Raw genomic sequence first — 10,438 nt, 5'->3', positions numbered from 1 at the left:
ACTACATGGTGTTTGAGAAACGGATGACCGAGACATAGTCTTTTAGAAGCATTAGCTCTCTACTCCGGGTAGATAGTACCATAATCAACTATGCTAGAGCCCATAGTAGCTTGCGGCTGCACATGGAAGTTTCTAGCAAGAATAATCTCATGATCCCTTTGAGCCTGGGTGGCGGTCCATAGGATAATCATACGGTACCATGGGATTTCCAAAAATACATACAACACTGGGTACCCCAGGTGCCTCAATCCACCTAGATGTGTATTTAAGTTGCCACCTTAAGTAAACCACTAATTAAATAATCTCACATCTGTCATGGAAACACTCACCCAATCCACGTCTACTAGCATAGCATGGTAATATAAGCAAACGTAGAAATAACTCCCAAAGGTTTGATAATAATAGGTAATAGGTTCTACCTCATCTACTTCCAAAACCCACATGTTAATCAGATCCTATTCATGCAATTGTTTGAGGATTGATCTAATCCAATAAAACTGGGTAATAAAAAGGTATGATCAAAGTGTTACTTGCCTGTACTATTAATGAAGAAACTTCGCACTCGACTCCTAATAGTTCTATCGGTCACACTCCGTTCAATCTATCGTAAGCAAGCAATAGTAACCACACATAAGCAATCACTCAAAAGAATCGAAGAAAAGATCTCGAAAAACTTCGAAACCAAGCAAACAACTCCTGCAACAGAAAACAATTTCTAATAGTACCAAAATTGGGTGAGTTTGGCGTTCTCAACAAGTTTAGGTCAAGAGATTCGATTTGCAAAAAGAATCAACTAAATCAGAGTTATAAAACTCGAGTTACGATCAAACGAAGTTCAAATACTAAACTGTTTGAAATTCAAATTTTAAACTTTCAAAAACATGTTTAAGTTGATTATCTGGATAGAGGGGATATTCACGAAAAAGTAGGCGTTGGTTTCATTGAATTTGGACAAGCGGTTTGAAGTTGTGGTCGTTTGAAAACCAGGGGCTAATCTGTGAATAATTTTATTCACGGATAGGTCCCTGATGTAAATGAACAGAAAAAGAAAAGACTAAACTAATGAACGTTCGTACGAAAACCTAACGAATGAAAAACGTTCGCTGATACTACCTAAACAGAAACATTCGCTAAATAAATACGAAACGATTTATTTAAAATAAACCGATCTGGATCGGTCCGGTCGGAGGCGGTTTTTTCGTTAAAACTGGCGGTGGATGGGGGTTAGGGTTTACCGTGGCGGCGGCGGTTCCGGCGGTTCTCCGGCGACGGCGGCGGCGAGACGAACGACGGTGGCGGCTTCATCCTCGGTGGCGGGGCAAGGCGTGGGCGGCTCCGGCGTGCAGCGTGGCACGTAGCTGGCTGCGGCGGCGAGCAGAGCATGCAGAAGTGCGGCGGCGGCGAGCAGAAGTGCGGTGGTCGGCGGCGGCGAGATGCGTGGGTGGCGGCGAGTTGCAAGAGGAGAGGGGAGAGAGATCGGGGCCCGGGGCTCCGGATTTATAGGAGGGGAGGGCAGGCGCTGGTGTGGCGGAGGGGCAAGGGCGGCGCGGGGAATCCGGGCTGCGTACGGCGGCAGCGACATACTGGAGGCGGAGTCCCAGCGGGAGGTCGGGGATGCGCGGCTGGGCTGGGCCGCGACCTGTTGGGCCAGCCCAGTTTAGCGGCGGAGGAAGATTCTCTTTTTTGAAAACATTTTTCCACGCGAACAAAAATAATAAAAAAACAAAATAAGTAAAAATTATTATATAGGCATATAATATATAATAATTTTCAAACAAATATTTTCTATAACATGAACATTATTCTAGCATCAAATAAAATCCTCAATAGTTCAAATAAAGCAAAGAGTGCTACTGATCTAATAAAATACAATAGAAATCATTTTAAAAATACCAAAATTAATTCAAATTTATTTCTCTCCAATTTTCTGATGTAGGGAATCATTTTACCCTAATTTCGATATATTTTATTTTTGGAGAAAAATAATTTGAATAAAACCCAAATAACTCCCAATTGAAAATAATTTCCAAAAGGACTTTAAATTGGATTTCTTTTAAACTCCCAACTCATATTTCATATGTTTTGAAGAAGTCATTTTATCTTCTCTCATGAAAATCATTGAGTTGCATGAAGTTTAAGAATTGCAAATATTTCCGAATGAAATTCAAATCTTTTCAAAACCCTTTTTCATTTATTTAAATGGAAGAAGTCATATTATCTTCACTCCAGGGTTTGTATTTGAAAAGGGTTTAAATTCAAGGAGACCCTAAATGCAGAAATGAAAGTTTGGGAAAGTCCTTTTATTCCCTCTCAGTTAACTTTCAAAAGTTTCAAATTTCACTCAATCAATCACACAAAAATCAAACAATCAATCAAACTATCTATTTAATATAACACTCCAAATTTTAGAATTTTGGGATGTTACAATGTTGGTGTCAAAACCGGCGGATCTCGGGCAGGGGGTCCCGAACTGTGCGTCTAAGGCTAATGGTAACAGGATGCACGGGACACGATGTTTTACCCAGGTTCAGGCCGTCTCAATGGAGGTAATACCCTACTTCCTGCTTGATTGATCTTGATGATATGAGTACTACAAGAGTTGATCTACCACGAGATCGTTGAGGCGAAACCCTAGAAGCTAGCCATGATTATGATTGTTCTTGTACTACGGACTAAACCCTCCGGTTTATATAGACACCGGAGGGGGCTAGGGTTACACAGAGTCGGTTACAGAGAAGGAGATCTACATATCCGAATTGCCAAGCTTGCCTTCCACGCAAATGAGAGTCTCATCCGGACACGCGACGAAGTCTTCAATCTTGTATCTTCATAGTCCAACAGTCTGGCCAAAGTATATAGTCCAGCTGTCCGAGGACCCCTTAATCTAGGACTACCTCAGTAGCCCTGAACCAGGCTTCAATGACGATGAGTCTGGTGCGCAGATTGTCTTCGGTAGAGCGCGTCGGGAGGCAGAGTTAGCAGCACAGCTAGTAGTGCAGTACGCGAATCACCAACCCGCTCCGGTTCAACCGACAATGTCAGTCGAACGAGGACTGGCTTTCAGCTCTTGGGGGGTGCCGTGTCTCACCCCAGCTCTACGTAATTTGCGGTTACCCAAAGATTTCAAGGGCCCGCGTAAGGTGCCTAATTACACCACCGATTTACCCCCTGAGTCATGGGTTGAGAGTTATGAGATGGCGATGGAGATGCTGGATGTGGACAAAGCGGCGTGTGCAAAGTACTTCATACTGATGTTGGATGGAACGGCTCGCACTTGGTTAAAAAGTCTGCATGTTAATTCAATCGGTTCATGGGACGAGTTGAAGGCCCGGTTTATAGCAAACTTCACAGACACGTGCAAGCAAGCCATGTCAATCGTGGATTTGGCCGCTTGTGTTCAAGGAGAAGGCGAATCAACGACTCATTGGGTGCACCGGGTTACAAAAATTCTGCATTCGTCAGACCCCATCAATGCTGATTCGTTAATCATAACATTGGAGGGCAATTGCCGGTTTAAGCCGTTGAAGTGGAAATTGGGACGGCTCAAGCGTCACTGAAATGACATGGGAACACTTATGCCAGCTTTGGTTAAATATGCCGATTCTGATAATTCCAAGGATCCCGAGTCTGATGACGAGGAGACGAAGAAGGGAAAGAAGAACGTCGGCGCAAAAGGGCAGCAGCATAACCAGGCGAGCCATGGGAATAACGGTAAGAGCAAGGCGGATAATAATTCTGGCTTTGTGGCTAACACCAATATACAGGGTAATAATCAGTGTCGTAAGGGTATAAATTCCCCCACGGGGCAGAGGATCAGGTATGAATCTGGAGCATATGTTGAACCAGCCTTGCCCAAAGCACGGAACGCAAGAAAAACCAGCTACGCACCTCTGGAAGGATTGCTTTATTATGCGAGGGTTCAAAAATTCAGATCTCTTCCGGTATGATCATGGACCGTCCGGCGGTTCAGGACCCGGGTTTCACGGACCGGGTTATGGTGGAGGTAACTGCGGTTCAGGTTTTCAGTGTAACCAAGGGGTACAGGGCAATCAAGGTAATTAGGGCAACGAAGGTGGTTATAATCAACAGGGGAATCAACAACAGCGGCAGTCGGGTTATCAAAGTAACCCGAAGCAGTTAAATGGTGGACACTATCATGTTTTCACTACTAGTCTGCGCAAGCACGATCAGAAGCTTCATAAGAGGGCAGTGGACTCCGTTGAACCGGCAGTGCCATGTTATTTGCGCTGGCTTGAACAGCCCATTGTGTGGAGTCGTGAAGATCTTCCGCCCCGGGTTGATAATCCGGGTCATCTAGCGTTGGTGGTCGCACCACAGGTTGGAGGTTATAAGTTCACCAAGGTGCTCATGGATGGAGGGAGCAGTATCAACATCTTGTATTATGAAACCTTCCGGCGTATGGGGTTAACGGATAAGAATCTTAAACCGCTGAACACCGTTTTTCATGGTGTGGTGCCTGGTAAATCGGCCTACCCGGTAGGTAAGATAGCTCTGGAGGTGGTTTTTGGAGATGATCATGATTCAAGGTCCGAGACATTGACCTTTGAAGTGGTCAAAATCAGAAGTCCGTACCATGCCCTTTTTGGACAGCCGGTTTATGCCAAGTTCATGGCAAGGCCGTGTTATGTCTATCTGCAGCTCAAGATGCCGAGTCACAAGGGGACCATCACGGTTTATTGCAGCCGCAAGATTGCTTTGGAGTGCGAGGAAGGTGATGCAGCTTATGCTGAGTTGGTTTGTGCGATAGAGGAGTTAAAGTTCTGTAAAGACAATGTTGATCCGGCGGATATGACTTATCTGAAGAAACCCACTACAGAGCATGATCCGGCTTTGAAGTTTAAATCGGCTGATGAGACTAAGTTGGTTGATTTTGTTCCTGGCGATTCATCCAAGCAGTTTAGCATCAGCGTTAACTTGGATCCGAAATAGGAAAGCGCGATCAACGAGTTCATCTGTGAGAACCGGGACATCTTTGCATGGAAACCTTCTGACATGCCAGGTATACCGAGGGAACTCGCTGAGCACACTCTTAATATTGATCCCAAGTTTAAACCAGTCAAGCAGTTTCTTCGCCACTTTAATGAAGAGAGATGCAAGGCCATTGGTGAAGAGGTAGCCCTGCTCTTGGCAGCAGGGTTTATTGTGGAGGTATTTCACCCTGAGTGGTTGGCTAACCCGGTGCTGGTACTTAAGAAGAATGGCACTTGGCGTATGTGTGTGGACTACACGGATTTGAACAAGTCTTACCCAGCTGATCCCTTTGCCCTCCCTTGTATTGATCAAATCATTGATGCTACGATGGGTTGTGAGCATTTGAGTTTTTTGGATGCTTATTCGGGTTATCATTAGATCAAAATGGCAGTTAAGGACCAGGAGAAGACAACTTTTATAACTCCCTTTTGAGCCTTCTGCTATGTGTCTATGCCTTTTGGGCTCATGAGTGCCCAGGCAACTTATCAGCGATGTGTGTAGAATTTCCTTCATAATCATATAGGGCGCAGTGTTCATGCTTATGTGGACGATATTGTGGTGAAGTCCAGGAAGGCAGAAACACTAATAGTTGACTTGCAGGAAACTTTTGATAATATGAGGGTTTATAAGATGATGCTTAATCCGGCCAAATGTGTTTTTGGTGTGCCAGCTGGGAAGCTCTTGGGTTTTTTGGTGTCTAACAGGGGCATTGAAGCTAATCCAGAAAAGATCAAGGCTATTACGTCCCTGGCTAAACCGGCGTGTATCAATGATGTTCAATGACTGGCGGGTCGGATTGCGGCGCTAAGCCGGTTTATCAGCCGGTTGGGGGAGAAGGTGATTCCGCTTTATCAAATGATGAAGAAGACAAACAACTTTGTCTAGAGTGATGCTGCTGACGCGGCGTTTGAGGATTTGAAGAGGCAGTTAGTTGAACCGCCCGTTCTTGCTGCCCCCATCGGTAAGGAGCCATTGCTGTTATACGTGGCTGCTAATGCCCGAGCTGTCAGCGTGGCTATTGTGGTGGAGTGCAAGGAGACTAGTAAGGAATATCCGGTTCAACGGCCGGTTTATTATATCAACGAGGTACTTATCGAGTCCAAACAGAGATATCCCCATTGGCAGAAGCTGGTGTATGGAGTATTTATGGCAAGCCGGAAGCTTAAACAATACTTTCAAGGCCATACCATCAATGTGGTCAGTTTCGCTCCATTAGGAGACATCATTCAGAACAAGGAGGCGACTAGCCGGGTTGCTAAGTGGGCTATTGAGCTTGGGCCTCACGGGTTAAAATATATGCCTCGCATTGCTATCAAGTCCCAAGCACTCGTGGATTTCATCAATGACTGGACAGAGTTGTAGGCGCCGAAGGATAAACCGGATAACACATACTGGACTATTCACTTCGATGGATCCAGACAATTGGAGGCCTCGGGGGCTGGAGTGGTTCTTACTTCCATTCGAGGTGACAAATTTTGTTATGTTCTCCGCTTAATGTTTCCCTGTACTATCAATGCAGCTGAGTATGAGGCTTTGCTCCACGGTCTTCGGATGGCTAAGGAGATGAACTTAATCTGGGTACGTTGCTTTGGCGACTCTGATTTACTGGCTCAACAAGTATCTGGTACATGGGATTCCAAGGATCCACTTATGGTGGCTTATCAGTGTGAGGTGGATATCATTGCTGGTCACTTCAAGGGTTACCAGGTCGAGCACATTGATTGGCGCAAGAATGAAGCGGCGAGTGCTCTAAGCCCGCTCGGATCCCAGCGTAAACCGGCGCCGCCTAATGTTTTTCTTGATGTTCTGCAAAATCCATCGGTCAAGATACCAACGGAGGAGGATTTAGCTATTCGTGACCCGGAAGCTCAATTGGTGGCGGTTGTTCATGCTATCCCTGATTGGACAGTGTCGTACCTGGCGTATATGTCCTGGGGCGAGTTACCAGAAGATGAAGTTCTGGCCAGGCAGATAATCCGGCGGTCCAAGTCCATGACTATTGTCAATGGCGAGTTACATCATTGCAGTGTCTCAGGGGCGTTTCAGCATTGTGTTTCTCCTGAAGAAGGCTGTGAGATCTTGCATGAAATCCATGAAGGAGATTGTGGACATCATGCCGGTTCAAAATCTTTGGTGTCTAAGGCCTTCCGGCATAGTTTTTATTGGTTAACGGCTCATGCTGATGCAGAGGATCTGGTCAGAAAGTGTGATGGCTGTCAGAAGTTTTCACGCCGAGCTCATGTTCTGGCCCAAGAATTGACGATGATTCCAATCACCTGGACGTTTGACACTTGGGGGCTGGATATGGTTGGGCCTTTTAAGAGGTCCAAGGATAAGAAGACCCACCTTCTGGTGGCGGTTGATAAATTTACCAAGTGGGTAGAGGCAGAGCCAGTGAGCAAGTGTGATGCGGCCACGGCGATTCAATTCATGAAAAAGGTGATCTTCCGCTTTGGTTTTCCACACAACATTATAACAGATAATGGCACGAATCTCCCCAAGGAAGCTATGGAAGAGTTCTATCAATGTGATCAGTGGCCCACCCCCAGTCTAATGGTCAAGCGGAGAGAGCTAATCAAGAAATCCTAAAGGGTATCAAGCCCCGGCTTATGGTCCCTTTGCAGCGGATGCTGGGTTGTTGGGTGGAGAAGTTGCCTTCCGTTTTATGGAGCATTAACACCACTCCCAATAGATCTACGGGTTACACACCCTTCTTCATGGTTTATGGAGCGGAAGCAGTTCTCCCAAGTGATATTCGCCATGACTCGCCCTGAGTGGCAGCTTACATTGAAGGGGACAATGAAAGAGCACGCCAGGATGCATTGGACCTATTAGATGAACAACGGGATATTGCGGAAGCTTGCTCGGTGATTTATCAGCAAGACCTGTGGAATTATCACAGCCACCGGGTTGAAACCAGGACTTTTCAAGAAGGCGATTTGGTGCTCCGGCTCATCCAAAATCAGACTGACATGCACAAGTTGTCTCCACCTTGGGAAGGGCCCTTTGTGGTCAGCAATAATCTGAACAACGGGTCATACTTCCTCAATGATGTTCGAGAGCACAAAGACTCACGCAAGTCAGCGGAGGGGACTCGCCGGCTGTGGAATGTAGCTCATCTTCGACCTTGCTACACCTGAGCCGTAGGCTCCTACGTACTATGTATATATTTTCGACAATGTACATATTATGATCAATAAATAAACTGGCATCCATGCTAAAGCGGGGCCTCTGCCATTTCGTCTTATATGTCTTCTTGGTTACATGGGGGCTTATGCTTATAAAGCGGAGTTCTAATTACCCATTAAACCGGCTTATAAATCCATATAAAAAATCTTGGGAGCTTCACACCCAAGGGAACAAAGAGGGTCTGTTGCCACGCACAGCTCAAACATAGGTACCCATTGAGCACAACTCACAATGTTACTTGGAGGCTCTTTGTGCATAGAAACAAAGAGTTTGAAAGGACCCTTGTAATAGGCTATCAAGCAAGGCTTGGAAGCTAGGTGTATTCACCTGAAACCCTGGGTTAACCTGCCTTCATCAAGTGTGCCACTCCGTCCAGGTAATCCTGGTATGACCCGTCGAACGTTTGACAAGTCAATCTTATACAGACCCTGAACTTGTCAAAGTTAAAACGATGATTGGTTAATGTGAGGTCCATCTTAAAAGGATTTGTAAAATGGTTTAACTCAGCGGGCTGGCAGCCCATGAAAAGCCTCGAATTTGGGCCTGGCAGCCCTTGAAAAGCCTTGACTACAAGTTTTCATTTGCTTTTGTTTTTTCCAAGTTTTTCTCCTTTGATAAGGTTTTGAGATAAACCGGCGTCTATTGACCCGGCCTAACTATAAGTCATCAATGTAACCCGGTGTTCATTACTCTGGCGTGGCTTTCAACTATCAATTGTTAGTACACAACCAATCTTAAACCGGTGTTTCTTAACCCGGTCTGGCATTGATTATAAGTCGCCAGGATGACCGTCCGGTGTTTATCATAACCCGACATGGCTTATTATAAACCAGCACAGCATGGTGGAGTTATCAACACTCAAGATTTGGGTTATCACCCTTACTACAAAGAAGTTGGTACACCAACGATGTGATTCAATATCACAGGAAACATGATTGCATAAAACTGTTAAAGATCATAAGAAGACATTGCATATCATGACAAATTGACAGTCTCAGGAAAAGTGGCTATGCACGATGGCATAGCATACCAAGTGTTTCAAGCTATGCACGATGGCATAGCAGACCAAGTGTTTTAAGCTAGCCTATTACAAGGCGTTTTAACTGCCCAAAAGGATAAGTGTTTCTCGTACAGAGGATGGTGCGCAAGACGGTAAACCGGCTTCCAGATTATGATTCTTCTTCAGCTTGATGTGAAGATTGCGGATCGTCCTGTGCCGGTTCAACCTCCCTCTCCCCACCCACTTGCTGGAAGTCAATGGTTGCCCAGTCAATTCCAGATAAAGCTCGGAAGACAGCTTCATCGCTTATAAGATCTGACGGTTCAACGTTAGGGGCATAAGTATGCTTACGGATTGGCGGGATTAGATTTTGGGCTTCATAAACCGACGCATCAATGTGTCTGTTGTCTGCATCGTAGATGGACCGGTGGAAAGACAAATTAGTCTCTTCGGCCAGTTTACTTGCAAGCGGACGCATCTCCTTTGTCAAGGCTTTAAGGGCATCCTCGTCAAATTCCGACCCATCTTCTTTTTGACTTGGATAGCCATTTCCAATGTATTCCGGATCAAGATTAGCTATCCAAGCCTTAGCCTGAGTTAGTGCAGATAAAGCGCCAGCCCTTGCAGCAGATCTCCTCACTTCTTCTAGCTGGGCAGGTGTCGTGGAGCGCTTGGCCAATGTATCCTTGATTAAAGTTGGCGGCGGTTTATTATATGAAGCAGTGCAGATAATTCGTTGAGCACCGGTATATAACTGCTCAATCAAGGTTTAGGCAGCCTTTAGTTTCTTGCACATATCTGAGCCAAGATGGCGACACGGCTACCTGCAATGGTTACAATATTGTTGTTAAACCGGTGGTTCCAAGGATAATTAAGTACCGATCAGTACAATGATACTTACCAAAGATGGCAACGGTCATATCATTGACTTGCCGCTTTAAGCCAGTCAGCTCTTCTACCACCGTTTTAAGGGCCGCTTCAGCATTCTCCGCCCACTTTAGCAAATTGGCTTTTTCAGCCTCCCAGTCTACTCGCTCGCTTTTGAAGCCATCCTTCAATTGCTCCATGGCTGTTAAAGCGCCCTTCAACTCATCTTTGGCTTTTGAAGTTTCGGTTTGCTGGGACTTGATATTTTCCTGAAGATCGGCGATTTGAGAATCTTTTTTGGTCAAGTCAGCCTGCAAAAAATAGATAATGAGTTGGTGATACTTTTTTCAAAGTCCCAAGCACATAACAAGTTATGCACTTGGCACTTGG

The sequence above is a fragment of the Triticum aestivum genome, chromosome 6B (assembly GCF_018294505.1).
Source record: "Triticum aestivum cultivar Chinese Spring chromosome 6B, IWGSC CS RefSeq v2.1, whole genome shotgun sequence".
In the NCBI taxonomy this organism is placed as follows: Eukaryota; Viridiplantae; Streptophyta; class Magnoliopsida; order Poales; family Poaceae; genus Triticum; species Triticum aestivum.
Note: the sequence above shows the minus strand (reverse complement) of the source record.